Here is a 22,319-nt window from a genome sequence, read left to right on the forward strand (position 1 = left end):
ACCCCCTTAGGACCTTCTAGGAACCTTCTAGGACCACCAGGAACCCTCTAGAGCCCCCTGGGACCCCCTTACGACCTTCTAGGAACCTTCTAGAACCCACAGGTACCCGCTAGATCCACCTGGGACCCACTTAGGGCTTTCAAGGACCCTTCTAGAGTCACCAGGAAGCCTCTGGAGCCCCCTGGCACCTCCTTAGGTCCTTGTAGGACTCTTCTAAGACTTCTGGAAACCCTCTGGAGCACCCTGGGACGCTGTTAGGGCCTTCTAAGACCCTTCTATGACTTTCTAGAGCCCCCGAGGACCCTTCGAAAGGCTCCCAGACCCTTCTAGAGCCCCTCAGGACCCTTCTGAATGCCCCCAGACCCTTCTAGAGCCCATCAGAACCCTTCTAGAGCCAGTCAGGACCTTTATGAAGGTTCCAAGACCCTTCTAGAGCCCCCCAGGACCAATCTGAAGGCCCTAGACCGTTTGAGATCCAAGTTGGACCCTTCTAGAGCCCCTCAGGACCCTTCTGAAGGCCTCCAGACCCTTCTAGAGCCCACCCGGGGCCCTTCTGAAGGCCCCCAGACCCTTCTAGAGCCCACCCACGGCCCTTCTGACGGCCCCCAGACCCTTCTAGAGCCGCTCAGGACCCTTCTGAAGGTCTCCAGACCCTTCTAGTTCCCCTGGGCCATTCTGAATGCCCCCAGATGGTTCTAGAGCCACTCAGGGCCCTTCTGATGGCTTCCAGACCATTCTAGATCCCCCCAGGGCCATTCTGAAGGACCCCAGACCCTTCTAGAGCCCATCCAGACCCTTCTGAATGCCCCCAGACCATTCTAGAGCCGCTCAGGACCCTTCTGAAGGCCTCCAGACCCTTCTAGATCCCCCCAGAGCCCTTCTGAAGGCCCCCAGACCCTTCTAGAGCCACTCAGGACCCTTCTGAAGGCCTCCAGACCCTTCTAGATCCCCCCAGGGCCATTCTGAAGGCCCCCAGACCTTTCTAGAGCCCATCCAGACCCTTCTGAAGGCCTCCAGACCCTTCTATAGGGGTCCCAAAGAGCTCTAGAGGGTTCCTCAAGGTCCTAGAAGGGTTTTAGAAGGCCCTAAGGTGGTTCCAGGGGGCTCTAGAGGGATCCTGGTGGTCCTAGAAGGGTCCTAGAAGGTCCTAAGGGGGTCCCAGAGGGCTCTACAGGGATCCCCATGGTCTTACAATGGTCCTAGAAGGTCCTAAATTGTCCCAGGGGGTCTACATGGTTCCTAGTGGTCCTAGAAGGGACCTAGAAGGCCCTAAAATGGTCCCAGGGGGCTCTAGAGGGTTCCTCGTGGTCCTAGAAGGGTCTTAGAAGGCCCTAAATGCTTCCCAGTGAGCTCTAGAGGGATGCTGGTGGTGTTTGAAGTGTCCTAGAAGGACCTAAGTGGGTCCCATGGGGCTCTAGAGGGATTCAGGGACTCCTAGAAGGGTCCTAGAAGGCTCTAAGGAGTCCCAGGGGGCTCTGGATGGTTTCTCGTGGTCCTAGAAGGGTCCTAGAAGGTCCTAAGTGGGTCCCAGATGGCTCTAGAGGGTTCCTGGTGATCCTAGAAGGGTCCTAGAAGGCCCTAAGGGAGTCCCTGGGGGCTCTAGAGGGTTTCTCGTGGTCCTAGAAGGGTCCTAGAAGGCCTTAAGGAGTCCTAGGGGACTCTAGAGTGTTCCCTGGGGTCTTACAATGGTCCTAGTAGGCCCTAAGGGGGTCCCAGACGACTCTAGGGGGTTCCCTGGGGTCATACAATTGTCCTAGAAGGTCCTAAGTGGTCTCAGGGGGTTCTAGATGGTTCCTCGTGGTCGTAGAAGACACCTAGCAGGCCCTAAGGTGGTCCCAGGGGGCTTTAGAGTGTCCCTGGTGGCCCTAGAAGGGTCCTAGAAGGCCCTAAAGGGGTCCCAGGGGGCTCTAGAGGGTCCCTGGGGGCACTAGAATGGTCCTAGAAGGCCCTAAGGGGGTCCCAGAGGGCTCTAGAGTGTCCCTGGTGGTCCTAGAAGGGCCCTAGAAGGGCCTAAAGAGGTCCCAGGGAGCTCTAGAGGGTTCCCCGGGGTCTTACAATGATCCTAGAAGGCCGTAAGGGGTTCCCAGGGAGCTCTAGATGGTTTCTCGTGGTCCTAGAAGGGTCCTAGAAGGCCCTAAGTGCGTCCCAGGGGGCTGTAGAGAGTTTCTCGTGGTCCTAGAACGGTACTAGAAGGACCTAAGTGGGTCCCAGAAGGCTCTAAAGGGATCCTGGTGATACTAGAAGGGTCCTAGAAGGCCCTAAGGGAGTCCCTGGGGGCTCTAGAGCGTTTCTTGTGGTCCTAGAAGGGTCTTAGAAGGCCATAAAGGGGTCCCAGGGGCTCTAGAGGGTTCCTGGGAGCACTAGAAGGGTCCTAGAAGGCTTTAAGGGGGTCCCAGAGGGCTTTAGAAGGTTCCTGGTGGTCCTAGAAGGGTCCTAGAAGGGCCTAAGTGGGTCCCAGAGGGTTCTAGAAGGTTCCTGGGGCTCCTAGAAGTGTCCTAGAATGCTCTAAGGGGTCCCACGGGGCTCTAGAGTGTCCCTGGGGGCACTAAAAGTCTCCTAGAAGGCACAAAATGTGTCACAGAGGGCTCTAGAGGGTTCCTTGTGGTCCTAGAAGGGTCCTAGAAGGCCCTAAGGGGACCCCAGGGAGATCCAGAGGGTTCCTCGTGGTCCTAGAAGGGTCCTAGAAAGCCCAAGAAGGGTCCCAGGGGACTCTGGAGGGTTTCTGGTGATTCTAAAAGGGTCCAAGAAAGGCCTAGAAGGGTCCCAGAGGGATCTAGAGGGTACCCGTGGGTCCTAGGAGGGTCCTAGAAGGCCCTAAAAGGGTCCCAGCGGGCTCTAGAGGGTTCCTCGTGGTCCTAGAAGGGTCCTAGAAGGACCTAAGTGGGTCCTAGGGGGCTCTAGAGGGCTCCTGGTGGTCCTAGAAGGCCCTAAAGGGGTCCCAGGGGGCTCTAGAGGGACCCTGGCGGCCCTAGAATTGTCCTAGAAGGCCCTAAAGGGGTCCCAGGGGGCTCTAGAGGGTTCCTTGTGGTCCTAGAAGGGTCCTAGAAGGCCCTAAGGGGGTCCCAGCGGGCTCTAGAGGGTTCCTGGGGCTCCTAGAAGGGTTCTAGAAGGCTCAAAGGGTAACCAGGGGGCTCTAGAAGGTCCCTGGGGGCCCTAGAAGGGTACTAGAAGGCACTAAAGAGGACCCAGGGTGCTCTGGAGGGTTCCCCAGGGTCTTACCATGGACCTAGAAAGCCCTAAGGGGGTCCCAGGGGGCTCTTGAGGGTTCCCTGTGTCCTAGAAGGGTCCTAGAAGGCCCTACGTGTGTCCCAGGGGGCTCTAGAGGGTCCCTGGGGGCGCTAGAATTGTCCTAGAAGGCCCTAAGGGGGTCCCAGGGGGCTCTAGAGGGTTCCTTCTGGTCCTAGAAGGGTCCTACAAGGCTCTAAGTGGTACCACGAGGCTCTAGAGGGTTCCCCAGGGTCTTAAAATGAACCTAGAATGCCCTAAGTGGGTCCCAGGGGGCTCTAGATGGTTTCTCGTGGTCCTAGAAGAGTCCTAGAAGGCCTTAAGCAAGTCTCAGGGGGCTCTAGAGAGTTCCTCGTGGTCCTAGAAGGGTCCTAGAAGGCCCTAAGTGGGTCCCAGAGGGCTCTAGAGGGTTCCTGGTGACCCTAGAACGGTCCTAGAAGGACCTAAGGAGGTCCAAGGGGGCTCTAGAGGATTTCTCGTGGTCCTAGAAGGGTCCTAGTAGGCCCTAAGGAGTCCCAGGGGGCTCTAGAGTGTCCCTGGGGGCACTAGAAGGGTCCTAGAAGGCGCAAAGAGGGTCCCAGAGGGCTATAGAGGGCTCCTGGTGGTCCTAGAAGGGTCTTAGAAAGCCCTAAGGGGGTTGCAGGGGGCTCTAGAGGGTCCCTGGGGGCCCTAGAAGGGTCCTAGAATGCCCTAAGGGGGTCCCAGGGGGCTCTAGAGGGTTCCTCGTGGTCCTAGAAGGGTCCTAGAAGGCCCTAAGTGGGTCCCAGAGGGCTCTAGAGGGTTCCTGGTGATCCTAGAAGGGTCCTAGTAGGCCCTAAAGACTCCCAGGGAGCTCTAGAGGGTCTCTGGGGGCACTAGAAGTGTCCTAGAATGTGCAAAAAGGTGTCCCAGAGGGCTCTAGAGGGCTCCTGGTGGTCCTAGAAGGGTCTTAGAAGGCCCTAAGTGGGTCCCAGGGGGCTCTAGAGGGTCCCTGGGGGCCCTAGAAGGGTCCTAGAATGCCCTAAGGGGGTCCCAGGGGGCTCTAGAGGGTTCCTCGTGGTCCTAGAAGGGTCCTCGAAGGCTCTAAGGCATCCCAGGGGGCTCTAGACGGTCTCTGGGGACCCTAGAAGAGTCCTAGAATGCCCTAAAGGGGTCCCAGAGAGCTATAGATGGTTTCTCGTGGTCCTAGAAGGGTCCTAGAAGGCCCTAAAATGGTCCTGAGGGCTCTAGAGGGTTCCTCGTGGTCCTAGAAGGGTCCTAGAAAGCCCTAGAAGGGTCCCAGGGGACTCTGGAGGGTTCCTGGTGATTCTAAAAGGGTCCAAGTAAGGCCTCGAAGGGTCCCAGAGGGCTCTAGAGGGTACCCGTGGGTCCTAGGAGGGTCCTAGAAGGCCCTAAAAGGGTCCCAGGGGGCTCTAGAGGGTCCCTGGGGGTACTAGAAGAGTCCTAGAAGGCCCTAAGTGGGTCCTAGGGGGCTCTAGAGGGCTCCTGGTGGTCCTAGAAGGGTCTTAGAAGGCCCTAAGTGGGTCCCAGGGGGCTCTAGAGGGTCCCTGGGGGCCCTAGAATTGTCCTAGAATGCCCTAATGGGGTCCCAGGGGGCTCTAGAGGGTTCCTCATGGTCCTAGAAGGGTCCTCGAAGGCTCTAAGGCATCCCAGGGGGCTCTAGACTGTCTCTGGGGATGCTAGAAAAGTCCTAGAAGGCCCTAAGTGAGTCCTAGGGGGCTCTAGAGGGCTCCTGGTGGTCCTAGAAGGGTCCTAGAAGGCCCTAAAATGGTCCCGGGGGCTCTAGACAGACCCTGGCGGCCCTAGAATTGTCCTAGAAGGCCCTAAGGGGGTCCCAGGCGGCTCTAGAGCGTTCCTCGTGGTCCTAGAATGGTCCTAGAAGGCGCAAAGAGAGTCCCAGAGGGCTCTAGATGGTTCCTGGGGCTCCTAGAAGGGTTCTAGAAGGCTCTAAAGGGAACCAGGGGGCTCTAGAAAGTCCCTTGGTCCCTAGAAGTGTACTAGAAGGCCCTAAGGAGGACGCAGGGTGCTCTAGAGGGTTCCCCGGGGTCTTTCCATGGTCCTAGAAGGCCCTAAGTGGGTCCCAGGGGGCTCTATCTGGTTTCCTCGTGGTCCTAGAAGAGTCCTAGAAGGCCTTAAGCAAGTCCCAGGGGGCTCTAGAGGGTTCCTGGTGGTCCGAGAAGGGTCCTAGACGGCCCTAAGGGGGTCCCAGGTGGTTCTAGAAGGTTCCTCGTGGTCATAGAAGGGTCCTAGAATGTTCTAAGGGGTCTCAGGGGCCTCTAGATGGTTCCCCGGAGACTTAAAATGGTCTTAGAAGGCCCTAAGGGGTTCTCAGAGGGCTCTAGATGGTTCCTCCTGGTCCTAGAATGGTCCTAAAAGGCCCTAAGTGGACCCAGGGGGCTCTAGAAGGTCCCTGGGGGCCCTAGAAGTGTACTAGAAGGCCTTAAATAGGACCCAGGGTGCTCTAGAGGGTTCCCCGGGGTTTTACCATGGACCTAGAAGGCCCTAAGGGGGTCCCAGGGGGCTCTAGAGGGTTCCTCGTGGCCCTAGAAGGGTTCTAGAAGGACTTAAGCAAGTTCCAGGGGGGTCTAGAGGGTCACTGGGGGCACTAGAAGAGCCCTAGAAGGCCCTAAGGTGTCCCAGGGGGCTCTAGAGGGATCCTCGTGGTCCTAGAAGGGTCCTAGAAGGCTCTAAGGGGTCCCACGAGGCTCTTGAGGGATCCCCAGGGTCTTATAATGATCCTAGAAGGCCCTAAGGGAGTCCCAGGGGGCTGTAGAGTGTTTCTCCTGGTCCTAGAAGCGTTCTAGAAGGCCTTAAGCAAGTCCCAGGGGGCTCTAGAGGGTTCCTCGTGGTCCTAGAAGGGTCCTAGAAGGCCCTAAGTGGGTCCCAGAGGGCTCTAGAGGGTTCCTGGTGATCCTAGAAGGGTCCTAGTAGGCCCTAAAGACTCCCAGGGAGCTCTAGAGGGTCTCTGGGGGCACTAGAAGTGTCCTAGAATGTGCAAAAAGGTGTCCCAGAGGGCTATAGAGGGCTCCTGGTGGTCCTAGAAGGGTCTTAGAATGCCCTAAGTGGGTCCCAGGGGGCTCTAGAGGGTCCCTGGGGGCCCTAGAAGGGTCCTAGAATGCCCTAAGGGGGTCCCAGGGGGCTCTAGAGGGTTCCTCGTGGTCCTAGAAGGGTCCTCGAAGGCTCTAAGGCATCCCAGGGGGCTCTAGACGGTCTCTGGGGACCCTAGAAGAGTCCTAGAACGCCCTAAAGGGGTCCCAGAGAGATATAGATGGTTTCTCGTGGTCCTAGAAGGGTCCTAGAAGGCCCTAAAATGGTCCCAGGGGGCTCTAGAGGGTTCCTCGTGGTCCTAGAAGCGTCCTAGAAAGCCCTAGAAGGGTCCCGAGGACTCTGGAGGGTTCCTGGTGATTCTAAAAGGGTCCAAGAAAGGCCTAGAAGGGTCCCAGAGGGCTCTAGAGGGTACCCGTGGGTCCTAGGAGGGTCCTAGAAGGCCCTAAAAGGGTCCCAGGGGGCTCTAGAGGGTCCCTGGGGGTACTAGAAGAGTCCTAGAATGCCCTAAAGGGGTCCCAGGGGGCTCTAGAGGGACCCTGGCGGCCCTAGAATTGTCCTAGAAGTCCCTAAGGGGGTCCCAGCAGGCTCTAGAGGGTCCCTGGGGGTACTAGAAGAGTCCTAGAAGGCCCTAAGTGGGTCCTAGGGGGCTCTAGAGGGCTCCTGGTGGTCCTAGAAGGGTCCTAGAAGGCCCTAAAGGGGTCCCAGGGGGCTCTAGAGGGACCCTGGCGGCCCTAGAATTGTCCTAGAAGGCCCTAAAGGGGTCCCAGTGGGCTCTAGAGGGTTCCTCGTGGTCCTAGAAGGGTCCTCGAAGGCTCTAAGGCATCCCAGGGGGCTCTAGACGGTCTCTGGGGACCCTAGAAGAGTCCTAGAACGCCCTAAAGGGGTCCCAGAGAGCTATAGATGGTTTCTCGTGGTCCTAGAAGGGTCCTAGAAGGCCCTAAAATGGTCCCAGGGGGCTCTAGAGGGTTCCTCGTGGGTCCTAGGAGGGTCCTAGAAGGCCGTAAAAGGGTCCCAGGTGGCTCTAGAGGGTCCCTGGGGGTACTAGAAGAGTCCTAGAAGGCCCTAAGTGGGTCCTAGGGTGCTCTAGAAGGCTCCTGGTGGTCCTAGAATGGTCCTAGAAGGCCCTAAAGGGGTCCCAGGGGGCTCTAGAGGCACCCTGGCGGCCCTAGAATTGTCCTAGAAGGCCCTAAGGGGGTCCCAGCGGGCTCTAGAGGGTCTCTGGGGGTACTAGAAGAGTCCTAGAAGGCCCCAAGTGGGTCCTAGGGGGCTCTAGAGGGCTCCTGGTGGTCCTAGAATGGTCCTAGAAGGCCCTAAAGGGGTCCCAGGGGGCTCTAGACGGACCCTGACGGCCCTAGATTTGTCCTAGAAGGCCTTAAAGGGGTCCCAGGGGGCTCTAGAGGGTTCCTTGTGGTCCTAGAAGGGTCCTAGAAGGCCCTAAGGGGGTCCCAGCGGGCTCTAGAGTGTTCCTGGGGCTCCTAGAAGGGTTCTAGAAGGCTCAAAGGGTAACCAGGGGGCTCTAGAAGGTCCCTGGGGGCCCTAGAAGGGTACTAGAAGGCACTAAAGAGGACCCAGGGTGCTCTGGAGGGTTCCCCAGGGTCTTACCATGGCCCTAGAAAGCCCTAAGGGGGTCCCAGGGGGCTCTTGAGGGTTCCCTGTGTCCTAGAAGGGTCCTAGAAGGCCCTAAGTGTGTCCCAGGGGGCTCTAGAGGGTCCCTGGGGGCGCTAGAATTGTCCTAGAAGGCCCTAAGGGGGTCCCAGGGGGCTCTAGAGGGTTCCTTCTGGTCCTAGAAGGGTCCTACAAGGCTCTAAGTGGTACCACGAGGCTCTAGAGGGTTCCCCAGGGTCTTAAAATGAACCTAGAATGCCCTAAGTGGGTCCCAGGGGGCTCTAGATGGTTTCTCGTGGTCCTAGAAGAGTCCTAGAAGGCCTTAAGCAAGTCCCAGGGGGCTCTAGAGAGTTCCTCGTGGTCCTAGAAGGGTCCTAGAAGGCCCTAAGTGGGTCCCAGAGGGCTCTAGAGGGTTCCTGGTGACCCTAGAACGGTCCTAGAAGGACCTAAGGAGGTCCCAGGGGGCTCTAGAGGATTTCTCGTGGTCCTAGAAGGGTCCTAGTAGGCCCTAAGGAGTCCCAGGGGGCTCTAGAGTGTCCCTGGGGGCACTAGAAGGGTCCTAGAAGGCGCCAAGAGGGTCCCAGAGGGCTATAGAGGGCTCCTGGTGGTCCTAGAAGGGTCTTAGAAAGCCCTAAGGGGGTCCCAGGGGGCTCTAGAGGGTCCCTGGGGGCCCTAGAAGGGTCCTAGAATGCCCTAAGTGGGTCCCAGGTGGCTCTAGAGGGTTCCTCGTGGTCCTAGAAGGGTCCTAGAAGGCTCTAAAGACTCCCAGGGAGCTCTAGAGGGTCTCTGGGGGCACTAGAAGTGTCCTAGAATGTGCAAAAAGGTGTCCCAGAGGGCTATAGAGGGCTCCTGGTGGTCCTAGAAGGGTCTTAGAAGGCCCTAAGTGGGTCCCAGGGGGCTCTAGAGGGTCCCTGGGGGCCCTAGAAGGGTCCTAGAATGCCCTAAAATGGTCCCGGGGGCTCTAGAGGGTTCCTCGTGGTCCTAGAAGGGTCCTAGAAAGCCCTAGAAGGGTCCCAGGGGACTCTGGAGGGTTCCTGGTGATTCTAAAAGGGTCCAAGAAAGCCCTAGAAGGGTCCCAGAGGGCTCTAGAGGGTACCCGTGGGTCCTAGGAGGGTCCTAGGAGGCCCTAAAAGGGTCCCAGGTGGCTCTAGAGGGTCCCTGGGGGTACTAGAAGAGTCCTAGAAGGCCCTAAGTGGGTCCTAGGGGGCTCTAGAGGGCTCCTGGTGGTCCTAGAAGGGTCCTAGAAGGCCCTAAAGGGGTCCCAGGGGGCTCTATGTGTTTCCTGGGGCTCATAGAATGGACCTAGAAGGCTCTAAGCGGTCCCAGGGGGCTCTAGACGGTCTCTTGTGGACCAAGAAGTGTCCAAGAAGGCCCTTAAGTGGTCCCACATGTCTCTAGATGGTTACTCGTGGCCCTAGAAGACCCCTAGAAGGCCCTTAAGTCATCCCACGGGTCTCTAGATGGTTACTCGTGGTCCTAGAAGACCCCTAGATGGCCCTAAGTGGGTCCCAGGGGGCTCTAGAGGGATCCTGGTGGTCCTAGAAGGGTCCTAGAAGGCTGTATAGAGGACCCAGGGTGCTCTAGAGGGTTCCCCGGGGTCTTACCATGGTCCTAGAAGGCCCTAAGCGGGACCCAGGGGGCTCTAGATGGTTTCCTCGTGGTCCTAGAAGAGTCCTAGAAGGCCCTAAGAGTGTCACAGGGGGCTCTAGAGGGTTCCTGGTGGTCCGAGAAGGGTCCTAGAAGGCCCTAAGGGGGTCACAGGGGGCTCTAGAGGGTTCCTGGTGGTCCTAGAACGGTACTAGAAGGCCCTAAGGTGGTCCCAGGGGGTTCTAGAATATTCCTGGGGTCCTAGAAGGGTCCTAGAATGCTCTACGTTTTCCCAGGGGGCTCTAGATGGTTCCAGAGAGTCTTAAAATGGTCCTAGAAGGCCCTGAGTGGGTCCCAGGGGGCTCTAGAGGGTCCCTGCCTGCACTAGAAGGGCCCTAGAAGGCCCTAAGGGGGTCCCAGAGGGCTCTAGAGGGTTCCTCGCCGTCCTAGAAGGGTCCTAGAAGGCCCTAAGGGGGTCTCAGGAAGCTCTAGAGGGTTCCTGGGGCTCCTAGAAGGGTTCTAGAAGGCTCAAAGTGTAACCAGGGGGCTCTAGAAGGTCTCTGGGGGCCCTAGAAGGGTACTAGAAGGCACTAAAGAGGACCCAGGGTGCTCTGGAGGGTTCCCCGGGGTCTTACCATGGTCCTAGAAGGCCCTAAGGGGGTCCCAGGGGGCTCTAGAGGGTTACCCGATATCTTAAAATGGTCTTAGAAGGCCCTAAAGGGGTCCCAGGGGGCTCTACAGGGTTCCCCGGGGTCTTAAAATGGTCCTAGAAGGCCCTAAGTGGGTCCCAGGGGGCTCTGGAAGTTTTCTCGTGGTCCTAGAAGGGTCCTAGAAGGCCCTTAAGGGGTCCAAGGGATCTCTAGAGGGTTTCTGGTGACTCTAGACGTGTCCTAGAAAGCCCTAGAAGGGTCCCAGGGGGCTCTAGAGGGTACCCACAGGTCCTAGAAGGGTCCTAGAAGGCTCTAAGCGGTCCCAGGGGGCTCTAGAGGGTCCCTGGAGGACTTAGAAGTGTCCTAGAAGGCCCGAAGGGGGTCCCACGGGGCTCTAGATGGTTCCCGTGGGTCCTAGAAGGGTCCTAGATGGCCCTAAGTGTGTCCCAGGGGGCTCTAGAGGGTTCCTCATAGTCCTAGAAGGGTCCTAGTAGGCCCTAAGGCAGTCCCAGTGGGCTCTAGAGGGTCCCTGGGGTCCCTAGAAGGGTCCTAGAAGGCCCTAAAGGGGACCCAGGGGGCTCTAGAGGGTTCCCCAGGGTCTTACACTGGTCCTAGTTGGCCCTAAGGGGGTCCCAGGGGGCTCTAGATTGTTTCTCGTGGTCCTAGAAGGGTCCTAGAAGGCCCTAAGGGGGGCCAGTGGGCTCTAGAGGGTCCCTGGGGGTCCAAGAAGGGTTCTAGAAGGCCCTAAGGGGGTCCTAGGTGGCTCTAGAGGGTTCCTCGTGGTCATAGAAGGGTCCTAGAAGGTCCTAAGCGGGTCTCAGGGGGCTCTAGAGGGTTCCTCGTGGTCCTAGAAGGGTCCTAGAAGGCCCTAAGTGTGTCCCAGGGGGCTCTAGAGGGTCTCTGGTGTCCCTAGAAGCGTCCTAGAAGGCACTAAGTGGGTCCCAGGGGGCTCTAGAGGGTTCCTGGTGACTCTAAAAGTGTCCAAGAAAGCCCTAGAAGGGTCCCAGGGTGCTCTAGAGGGTTCCTGGTGATTGTAAAAGGGTCCTAGAAAGCCCTAGAAGGGTCCCAGAGGGCTCTAGAGGGTTCCCTGGGGGCTTACAATGATCCTAGAAGGCCCTACGGGAGTCCCAGGTGGCTCTAGAGGGTTTCTCGTGGTCCTAGAAGGGTCCTAGAAGGCCCTAAGTGGGTCCCAGTGGGTTCTAGAGGGTCCCTGGGGGGCCCTAGAAGGGTCCAAGAAGGCCCTAAAGAGGTCCCAGGGGGCTCTAGAGGGATTCTCGTGGTCCTAGATGGGTCCTAGAAGGCCTTAAGGGGTCCCAGGGGGCTCTAGATGGCTCCTCGTGGTCCTAGAAGGGTCTTAGAAGGCCGTAAAGGGGTCCCAGGGGGCTCTAGATATCTTTAGATTGGATCTGGGGGGCTCTAGAAGGGTCTGGGGGCTTTTAGAAGGGATGTAAGAAGCTCTAGAAGGGTTCAGGGTCTTTTTGAAGCTCTCTGGGGGGCTCTAGAAGGGTCTGGGTTCTTTTAGAATGGGCGTGAGAAGCTCTTGATGGGTCCAGGTGCCTTTAGAATGTCTCTGGGGGGCTCTAGATGGGTCTGGGGTCTTTTAAAAGGGTCATGAGAAGCTCTAGAAGGGTCCAGGGGCCTTTATAATGTCTCTGGGGGGCTCTAGAAGGGTCTGGGGTCTTTTAGAAGGGACGTGAGAAGCTCTAGAAGGGTCCAGGGGCCTTTAGAAGGTCTCTGGGGGGTCCAGAGTGATCTGGGGGCCTTTAGAATTGTCCAGATGGGCTCTAGAAGGGTCTTGGCACTTTTAGAAGGGACCCAGGGGGCTCTAGAAGGGTCCAGGGGCTTTTAGAAGGGACGTGAGAAGCTCTAGAAGTTAGGGGTTAGTGTTAGGGTTAGGGTCATTAGGGTTAGGGTTAGGATTTGGGTTAGGGTTAGGGGATATGGATAGGGGTATAGGGTTAGGGTTAGGGTTAGGTTCATTAGGGTTAGGGTTAGGGGTTAGAGTTAGGGGTTAGGGTTAGGGGTTAGGGGTTATGGTTAGGGTTAGGGTTTAGGGTTAGGGTTTAGGGTTAGGGTTAGGGTTAGGGGTTAGGGTTAGGGTTAGGGTTGGGTTAGGGTTAGTGTTAGGGTTAGGGTTAGGGTCATTAGGGTTAGGGTTAGGGGTTAGGGGTTAGAGTTAGGGGTTAGGGTTAGGGGTTAGGGGTTAGGGTTAGGGTTTGTGTTTAGGGTTAGGGTTAGGGTTAGGATTAGGGTCATTAGGGTTAGGGGTTAGGTTTAGGGTTAGGGTTAGGGGTTAGGTTTAGGGTTAGGGTCATTAGGGTTAGGGTTAGGGGTTAGGGTTAGGTTAGGATTAGATTAGGGTTAAGGTTAGGGTTACGGTCATAAGGGTTAGGGTTATGGTTAGGGGTATAGGGTTAGGGTTAGGGTCATTAGGGTTAGTGTTAGGGGTAAGAGTTAGGGGTTAGTGTTAGGGGTTAGGGTTTAGGGTTAGGGGTTAGGGTTAGGGTTGGGTTAGGGTTAGTGTTAGGGTCATTAGGGTTAGGGTTTAGGGGTTAGGTTTAGGGTTAGGGTCATTAGGGTTAGGGTTAGGGTCATTAGGGTTAGGGTTAGGTTTAGGGTTAGGTTTAGGGTTAGGGGTAAGGGTTAGGGTTAGGGTTTATGGTTAGGGTTTAGGCTTAGGGTTAGGGGTTAGGGTTAGGCTTAGGGGTTACGGTTAGTGTTAGATTAGGGTTAAGGTTAGGGTTAGGGTCATAAGGGTTAGGGTTATGGTTAGGGTTATGGTTATGGTTAGGGGTTAGGGTGAGGGTTAGAGTTTAGGGTCATTAGGGTTAGGGTTAGGGGTTAAGGTTTATGGTTAGGGTTAGGGTCAGGGTTGGGTTAGGGTTAGGGTTAGGGTTAGGGTGTTAGGGATTAGGGTTAGGGGGATAGGGATTAGGGTTATGGTTATCCGGTTAGGGTCAGGGTTGGGGATAGGGGGTTAGGGTTAAGTGTTAGGGTTAGGGGATTAGTCCTTCTAGAGCCCCTCTAGACAAATCTAAAGGCCTCTAGACCCTTCTAGAGGCCCCCAGAGTCCTTCTAAAGGCCCCCAGACCTCTCTAAAGACCGCCAGAGCCCTTCTAAAGGCCCCCAGACCCTCCTAGAGCTCCACTGGACCCTTCTAAAAGCCCCCAGACCCTTCTAGAGCACCTGACGTCCATTCTAAAAGACCCCAGACCATTCTAGCACACACCGGGGCCCTTCTAAAAGTGCCAAGACCTTTCTAGAGCCCTTCTGGACCATTCTAAAGGCCCCTAGACCATTCTAGACTCCCCAGAGCCCTTCTAAAGGCCCCTGGACCCTTCCAGAGCTTCTCACGTCCCTTCTAAAAGCCCCCAGACCCTTTGAGTGCCCCCCAGAGACCTTCTAAAGGACCCTGGACCCTTCTAGAGCTTCTCACGTCGCTTCTAAAAGACCCCAGACCCTTCTAGACCCCCCAGAGACGTTCTAAAGGCATCTAGACCCTTCTAAATCCTCCCAGACCCATTCTAATGGACCCTAGACCCTTCTAGAGGGCCCCAGAGTCCTTCTAAAAGACCCCAGATCCCACTAGAGCCCCCCAGAGACGTTCTAAAGGCCCCTGGACCCTTCTAGAGATTCTCACGTCCTTTCTAAAGGCCCCCAGACCCTTCTAGAGCCCCCCAGAGACGTTCTAAAGGCCCCTGGACCCTTCTAGAGCTTCTCACATCCCTTCTAGAAGCCTCCAGACCCTTCTAGAGCCGCCAGAGACCTTCTAAAGGACCCTGGACCCTTCTAGAGCATCTCACGTCCCTTCTAGAGGACCCCAGACCCTTCTAGAGGCCCTCAGCGACATTCTAAAGGCCCCTGGACCCATCTAGATCTTCTCACGTCCATTTGAAAAGACCCCAGACCCTTCTAGAGCACCCCAGACCCATTCTAAAGGACCCTAGACCCTTCTAGAGCCAATCTGGACAATTCTAAAAGCCCCCAGACCCTTCTAGAGCCCCCCAGGGAGATTCAAAAAGACCCTGAACCCTTCTAGAGCTTCTCACATCCATTCTAAAAGCGCCCAGACCCTTCTAGAGCCCCCCAGATCCATACTAAAGACCTCTAGAGCACCCTGGGACCCCTTTATGGCCTTCTAAGACCCTTCTAGGACCACGAGGAACCCTCTAGAGCCCTCTGAGAACCACTTAGGGCCTTCTAGAATCCTTCTAGGACCACCAGGAACCCTCTAGAGCCCCCTGGGATGCACTTACGGCCTTCTAGGACGCTTCTAGGACCTCGAGAAACAATCTAGAGCCCCCTGGGACCCCTTTAGGGCCTTCTAGGACCCTTCTAGGACCACGAGAAACCATCTAGAGCCCCATGGGACCCACTTAGAGCCTTCTAGGATCATTGTAAGACCCCTGGGAACCTTCTAGAGACCCCTGGGACCCCTTTAGTGCCTTCTAGGACCCTTCTAGGACCACCAGGAACCCTCTAGAGCCCCCTGGGACCACTTTAGGGCCTTCTAGGACCCTTTTAGGACAACGAGAAACAACCTAGAGACCCCTGGTACTCCCTTAGGGCCTTCTAGGACGATTGTAAGACCACGGGGAACACTCTAGAGCCCCCTGGGTCCCATTTAGTGCCTTCTAGGATACTTCTAGGGCCTCCAGGGACCCTCTAAAGACCCCTGGGAGCCTTCTAAAACCACCAGGAACCCTCTAGAGCCCACTGGGACCCCTTAGGGCTTTGTAGAACCCTTCTAGGACCACGAGGAACCCTCTAGAGCCCCCTGGGACCACCTTAGGGCCTTCTAAGACCCTTCTAGGACCCACAGGCACCATCTAGAGCCCCCTGGGACCCCTTTAGGGCCTTCTAGGTCACTTCTAGGCCCTCTAGGTACCCTCTAGAGTCCCCTGGGACAGCTTAGAGCCTTCTAGGACCCTTCTAGGAGCACCAGGAGCCATCTAGAGCCCCCTGGGACCACTTTAGGGTCTTCTAGGACCCTTCTAGGACCACAGGGAAACCTCTAGAGCCCCCTGGGACCCTTCTAGGGCTTTCTAGGACACTTCTAGATTCACCAGGAACCCTCTAAAGCTCCCTTGGACCCCTTTAGGACTTTCTAGGACCCTTCTAGGACCACGAGAAACCTTCTAGAGCCCCCTGGGACCCACTTAGGGCCTTCTAGGACCATGGTAAGACCCCGGGGAACGCTCTAGAGCCCCCTGGGACCCCTTTAGGGCCTTCTAGGACTATTCTAGGGCGCCCGGAGACCCTCTAGAGCCCCCTGGAACCTCTTAGACCTTTCTAGGGCCCTTCTAGGAACCCCAGGAACCCTCTAGAGTTCACTGGGACCACTTTAGGGCCTTCTAGGTCCATTCTAAGACCACAAGAAACCATCCAGAGCCCTCTGGGAACCACTTAGGTCCTTCTAGGATCCTCCTAGGACCACGAGGAACCGTCTAGAGCTCCCTGGGCCCCATTTAGGGCCTCCTAGGACCCTTCTAGGACAACGAGAAACCCTCTAGAGCCCTCTGGGAACCACTTAGGGCCTTCTAGAATCCTTCTAGGACCACCAGGAACCCTCTAGAGCCCCCTGGGACCTCCTTAGGGCCTTCTAGGACCATTCTAGGGCCCCCAGGGACCTTCTAGAGCCCCCTGGGACACCCTTAGGGCCTTCTCGGACGCTTCTAAGACCACGAAGGACCCTCTAGAGCCCCCTGGGTCCCCTTTAGGGCCTTCTAGGACCCTTTTAGAACCACGAGGAACCCTCTAGAGCCCCCTGGGACCCATTTAGGGCCTTCTAAGACCCTTTTAGGACCACGAGGAACCATCTAGACCCCCTTGGGACCCCTTTAGGGCCTTCTAGGACCCTTCTAGGACCCACGGGAACCCTCTAGAGCCCTCTGGGACCATTCTAGGTCTTTCTAGGACCCTTCTAGTGTCACCAGGAACCCTCTAGAGCCTTCTGGGACCCTTCTAGAGCTTTATAGGAGACTTCTAGAGTCACCAGGAGCCCTCTAGAGCCCCCTGGGACCCACTTAGGGCCTCCTAGGACAATTCTAGGACATGAGGAACCCCCTAGAGCACCCTGAAACCAACTTAGGGCCTTCTAGGACACTTCTAGTGTCCCAGGGACCCTCTAGAGCCCCCTGGGACCCCATAGGGCCTTCTAGAACCCTTCTAAGACCACGAGAAACTCTCTAGAGGCACCTGGGACCTCCTTAGGGCCTTCTAGGACATTTCTAGGGCCCCCAGGGACCTTCTAGAGCCCTCTGGGACCCACTTAGGGCCTTCTCGGACGCTTCTAAGACCACAAAGAACCCTCTAGAGCCACCTGGGACCCCCTTAGAGCCTTCTAGGTACATTCTAGCACCACGAGGAACCCTCTAGAGCTCCCTAGGACCCCCTTAGAGCCTTCTATGACCCTTCTAGGACAACGAGAAACCATCTAGAGCCACCTGGGACCTCCTTAGGGCCTTCTGGGTTATTCTAGGAACACATGGAACCCTCTAGAGCCTCCTGGGACAACTTAGGGCCATGTAGGACCATTGTAAGATGCCGGGGAACCCTCTAGAGCCCCTTGGGACCGATTTAGTGCCTTCTAGGACCCTTCTAGTGCCCCCAGGGACCTTCTAGAGCACCCTGGGACCCCCTTAGAGCCTTCTAGGACCCTTCTAGGAGCCCCAGGAACCCTCTAGAGCCCCCTGGGAACCCCTTGGGGCATTCTAGGACCATTCTAGGACCACGAGGAACCCTCTAGAGCCCCATGGGACCCATTAAAGGCCTTCTAGAACACTTCTAGAACTACAAGGAACCATCTAGAACCCCCTGGGAAATTTCTAGGATTTTCTAAGACCCTTGTAGAGGCACCAGGAACCCTCTAGAGTCCCCTGGGACCCCCTTAGGGCCTTCTAGGACCCTTCTAGGACCACGAGAAACCCTCTAGAGACACCTGGGACCCCCGTAGGGCCTTCTAGGATCATTGTAAGTCCCTGGGAAACCCTCTAGAGACCCCTGGGACCTCCTTAGGGCCTTCTAGGACCCTTCTAGGACCCCCAGGGACCCTCTAGAGCCCACTGGGACCCCTTAGAGCCTTCTAGGACCCTTCTAAGACCACGAGGAACCCTGTAGAGCAACCTTGGACCCATTTAGTGCCTTCTAGAGCTCTTCTAGGACCACGAAGAATCCTCTGGAGTCCTCTGGGCACACTTAGGGTCTTCTAAGACCCTTCTAGGGCCACAAGGAACCCTCTAGAGCCCCCTGGGACCCCTTTAGGGACTTCTAGGACCCTTCTAGGACCATGAGAAACAATCTACAGCCCCCTGGGACCAGTTTAGGGCCTTCTAGGACCCTTCTAGGACCACAAGAAACCCTCTAGAGCCCCCTGGGACCCACTTAGGGCCTTCTAGGACCATGGTAAGACCCCGGGGAACACTCTAAAGCCCCCTGGAACCACTTTAGGGCCTTCTAGGGCCCTTCTAGGACCATGAGAAACAACCTAGAGCCCCCTAGTACCCCCTTAGGGCCTTCTAGGACCATTGTAAGTCACCGGCGAACACTCTAGAGCCCCCTGGGTCCCCTTTAGGGCCTTCTAGGACCCTTCTAGGGCCCCCAGGGACCCTCTAGAGCCCCCTGGGACCGCATGGATCCTTATAGGACTCTTCTAGGAGTACCAGGAACCCTCTAGAACCCCCTGGGACCATTTTAGGGCCTTCTAGGACCCTTCAAGTACCACAGGGAACCCTCTAGAGCCCCATTGGACCCTTCTAGGGCTTTCTAGGACACTTCTAGAGTAACCAGGAACCCTCTAGAACTCCCTCGGACCACTTTAGGACCGTCTAGGACCCTTCAAGGACCACGAGAAACCCTCTAGAGCCCCCTGGGACCCACTTTGACCCTTCTAGGTGCCTTCTAGGACCACGAGAAACCATGTAGAACCCCCTGGGACCCCCTTAGTGTCTTCTAGGACCATTCTAGGACCACGAGAAACCCTCTAGAGACCCCTGGGACCCCCTTAGGGCCTTATAGGACCCTTTTAGAAACACGAGGAACCCTCTAGAGCCCCCTGGGACCCATTTAGGGCCTTCTAAGACCCTTTTAAGACCACGAGGAACCATCTAGAGCCCCCTGGGACCCCTTTAGGGCCTTCTAGGACGCTTCTAGGACCCAAGGGAACCCTCTAGAGCCCTCTGGGACCATTCTAGGTCTTTCTAGGACCCGTCTAGTGTCACCATGTACCTTCTAGAGCCCCCTGGGACCCTTCTAGAGCTTTATAGGAGACTTCTAGAGTCACCAAGAGCCCTCTAGAGCCCCCTGGGACCCACTTAGGGCCTCCTAGGACACTTCTAGGAAAACGAGGAATCCCCTAGAGCACCCTGAGACCCACTTAGGGCCTTCTAGGACACTTCTAGTGTCCCAGGGACCCTCTAGAGCCCCCTGGGACCACATAGGGCCTTCTAGAACCCTTCTAAGACCACGAGGAACTCTCTAGCGGCACCTGGGACCTTCTTAGGGCCTTCTAGGACCTTTCTAGGGCCCCCAGGGACCTTCTAGAGCCCCCTGGAACCCACTTAGGGCCTTCTCAGATGCTTCTAAGACCTCGAAGAACCCTCTAGAGCTCTTTGGGACCCCCTTAGAGCCTTCTAGGTACATTCTAGCACCACGAGGAACCCTCTAGAGCTCCCTAGGACCCCCTTAGTGCTTTCTATGACCCTTCTAGGACCACGAGAAACCATCTAGAGCCACCTGGGACCTCCTTAGGGCCTTCTGGGTTATTCTAGGAACACATGAAACCCTCTAGAGCCCCCTGGGACCCACTTAGGGCCTCCTAGGACCCTCCTAGGACAACGAGGAAACCCCTAGAGCCACCTGAGACCCACTTAAGGCCTTCTAGGACCCTTCTAGTGCCCCAAGGACCCTCTAGAGCCCCCTGGGACCCCTTAGGGCCTTCTCGGATGCATCTAAGACCACGAGGAACCCTCTAGAGCAACCTTGGACCTATTTAGTGCCTTCTAGAGCTCTTCTAGGACCACGAAGAATCCTCTGGAGTCCTCTGGGCACCCTTAGGGCCTTCTAGAACCCTTCTAGGACCCACGAGAACCCTCTAGAGCCCCGTGGGACCCTTCTAGGGCTTTCTGGGACTCTTCTAGGGTCTCCAGGAACCCTCTAGAGCCCCCTGGGACCTTTCTAGGGCTTACTGGGACCCTTCTAGAGTCACCAGGAACCCTCTAGAGCCTCCTGGGACCCGCTTAGGGCTTTCTAGGACCCTCCTAGGGCCACGAGGAACCATCTAGAGCACCATGAGACCCCTTAGAAACTTATAGAAGGTCTCCAGACCCTTCTAGTTCCCCTGGGCCATTCTGAATGCCCCCAGACGGTTCTAGAGCCACTCAGGGCCCTTCTGATGGCTTCCAGACCATTCTAGATCCCTCCAGGGCCATTCTGAAGGACCCCAGACCCTTCTAGAGCCCATCCAGACCCTTCTGAATGCCCCCAGACCATTCTAGAGCCGCTCAGGACCCTTCTGAAGGCCTCCAGACCCTTCTAGATCCCCCCAGAGCCCTTCTGAAGGCCCCCAGACCCTTCTAGAGCCACTCAGGACCCTTCTGAAGGCCTCCAGACCCTTCTAGATCCCCCCAGGGCCATTCTGAAGGCCCCCAGACCTTTCTAGAGCCCATCCAGACCCTTCTGAAGGCCTCCAGACCCTTCTATAGGGGTCCCAAAGAGCTCTAGAGGGTTCCTCAAGGTCCTAGAAGGGTTTTAGAAGGCCCTAAGGTGGTTCCAGGGGGCTCTAGAGGGATCCTGGTGGTCCTAGAAGGGTCCTAGAAGGTCCTAAGGGGGTCCAAGAGGGCTCTACAGGGATCCCCATGGTCTTACAATGGTCCTAGAAGGTCCTAAATTGTCCCAGGGGGTCTACATGGTTCCTAGTGGTCCTAGAAGGGACCTAGAAGGCCCTAAAATGGTCCCAGGGGGCTCTAGAGGGTTCCTCGTGGTCCTAGAAGGGTCTTAGAAGGCCCTAAATGCTTCCCAGTGAGCTCTAGAGGGATGCTGGTGGTGTTTGAAGTGTCCTAGAAGGACCTAAGTGGGTCCCATGGGGCTCTAGAGGGATTCAGGGACTCCTAGAAGGGTCCCAGTAGGCTCTAAGGAGTCCCAGGGGGCTCTAGAGTGTCCGTGGGGGCACTAGAAGGGTCCTAGAAGGCGCAAAGAGGGTCCCAGAGGGCTATAGAGGGCTCCTGGTGGTCCTAGAAGGGTCTTAGAAAGCCCTAAGGGGGTCCCAGGGGGCTCTAGAGGGTCCCTGGGGGCCCTAGAAGGGTCCTAGAATGCCCTAAGGGGGTCCCAGGGGGCTCTAGAGGGTTCCTCGTGGTCCTAGAAGGGTCCTCGAAGGCCCTAAGTGGGTCCCAGAGGGCTCTAGAGGGTTCCTGGTGACCCTAGAACGGTCCTAGAAGGACCTAAGGAGGTCCCAGGGGGCTCTAGAGGATTTCTAGTGGTCCTAGAAGGGTCCTAGTAGGCCCTAAAGAGTCCCAGGGGGCTCTAGAGCGTCCCTGGGGCACTAGAAGTGTCCTAGAAGGCGCAAAGAGGGTCCCAGAGGGCTATAGAGGGCTCCTGGTGGTCCTAGAAGGGTCTTAGAAAGCCCTAAGGGGGTCCCAGGGGGCTCTAGAGGGTCCCTGGGGGCCCTAGAAGGGTCCTAGAATGCCCTAAGGGGGTCCCAGGGGGCTCTAGAGGGTTCCTCGTGGTCCTAGAAGGGTCCTCGAAGGCTCTAAGGTATCCCAGGGGGCTCTAGACGGTCTCTGGGGACCCTAGAAGAGTCCTAGAACGCCCTAAAGGGGTCCCAGAGAGCTATAGATGGTTTCTCGTAGTCCTAGAAGGGTCCTAGAAGGCCCTAAAATGGTCCCGGGGGCTCTAGATGGTTCCTCGTGGTCCTAGAAGGGTCCTAGAAAGCCCTAGAAGGGTCCCAGGGGACTCTGGAGGGTTCCTGGTGATTCTAAAAGGGTCCAAGAAAGGCCTAGAAGGGTCCCAGAGGGCTCTAGAGGGTACCCGTGGGTCCTAGGAGGGTCCTAGAAGGCCCTAAAAGGGTCCCAGCGGGCTCTAGAGGGTCCCTGGGGGTACTAGAATAGTCCTAGAAGGTCCCAAGTGGGTCCTAGGGGGCTCTAGAGGGCTCCTGGTGGTCCTAGAAGGGTCCTAGAAGGCCCTAAAGGGGTCCCAGGGGGCTCTAGACGGACCCTGGCGGCCCTAGAATTGTCCTAGAAGGCCCTAAAGGGGTCCCAGGGGGCTCTAGAGGGTTCCTTGTGGTCCTAGAAGGGTCCTAGAAGGCCCTAAGGGGGTCCCAGCGGGCTCTAGAGGGTTCCTGGGGCTCCTAGAAGGGTTCTAGAAGGCTCAAAGGGTAACCAGGGGGCTCTAGAAGGTCCCTGGGGGCCCTAGAAGGGTACTAGAAGGCACTAAAGAGGACCCAGGGTGCTCTGGAGGGTTCCCCAGGGTCTTACCATGGCCCTAGAAAGCCCTAAGGGGGTCCCAGGGGGCTCTTGAGGGTTCCCTGTGTCCTAGAAGGGTCCTAGAAGGCCCTAAGTGTGTCCCAGGGGGCTCTAGAGGGTCCCTGGGGGCGCTAGAATTGTCCTAGAAGGCCCTAAGGGGGTCCCAGGGGGCTCTAGAGGGTTCCTTCTGGTCCTAGAAGGGTCCTACAAGGCTCTAAGTGGTACCACGAGGCTCTAGAGGGTTCCCCAGGGTCTTAAAATGAACCTAGAATGCCCTAAGTGGGTCCCAGGGGGCTCTAGATGGTTTCTCGTGGTCCTAGAAGAGTCCTAGAAGGCCTTAAGCAAGTCCCATGGGGCTCTAGAGAGTTCCTCGTGGTCCTAGAAGGGTCCTAGAAGGCCCTAAGTGGGTCCCAGAGGGCTCTAGAGGGTTCCTGGTGACCCTAGAACGGTCCTAGAAGGACCTAAGGAGGTCCCAGGGGGCTCTAGAGGATTTCTCGTGGTCCTAGAAGGGTCCTAGTAGGCCCTAAAGAGTCCCAGGTGGCTCTAGAGTGTCCCTGGGGGCACTAGAAGGGTCCTAGAAGGCGCAAAGAGGGTCCCAGAGGGCTATAGAGGGCTCCTGGTGGTCCTAGAAGGGTCTTAGAAAGCCCTAAGGGGGTCCCAGGGGGCTCTAGAGGGTCCCTGGGGGCCCTAGAAGGGTCCTAGAATGCCCTAAGGGGCTCCCAGGGGGCTCTAGAGGGTTCCTCGTGGTCCTAGAAGGGTCCTAGAAGGC

This window comes from Phaenicophaeus curvirostris, chromosome 33 (assembly GCF_032191515.1).
Source record: "Phaenicophaeus curvirostris isolate KB17595 chromosome 33, BPBGC_Pcur_1.0, whole genome shotgun sequence".
NCBI classification, from domain to species: domain Eukaryota; kingdom Metazoa; phylum Chordata; class Aves; order Cuculiformes; family Cuculidae; genus Phaenicophaeus; species Phaenicophaeus curvirostris.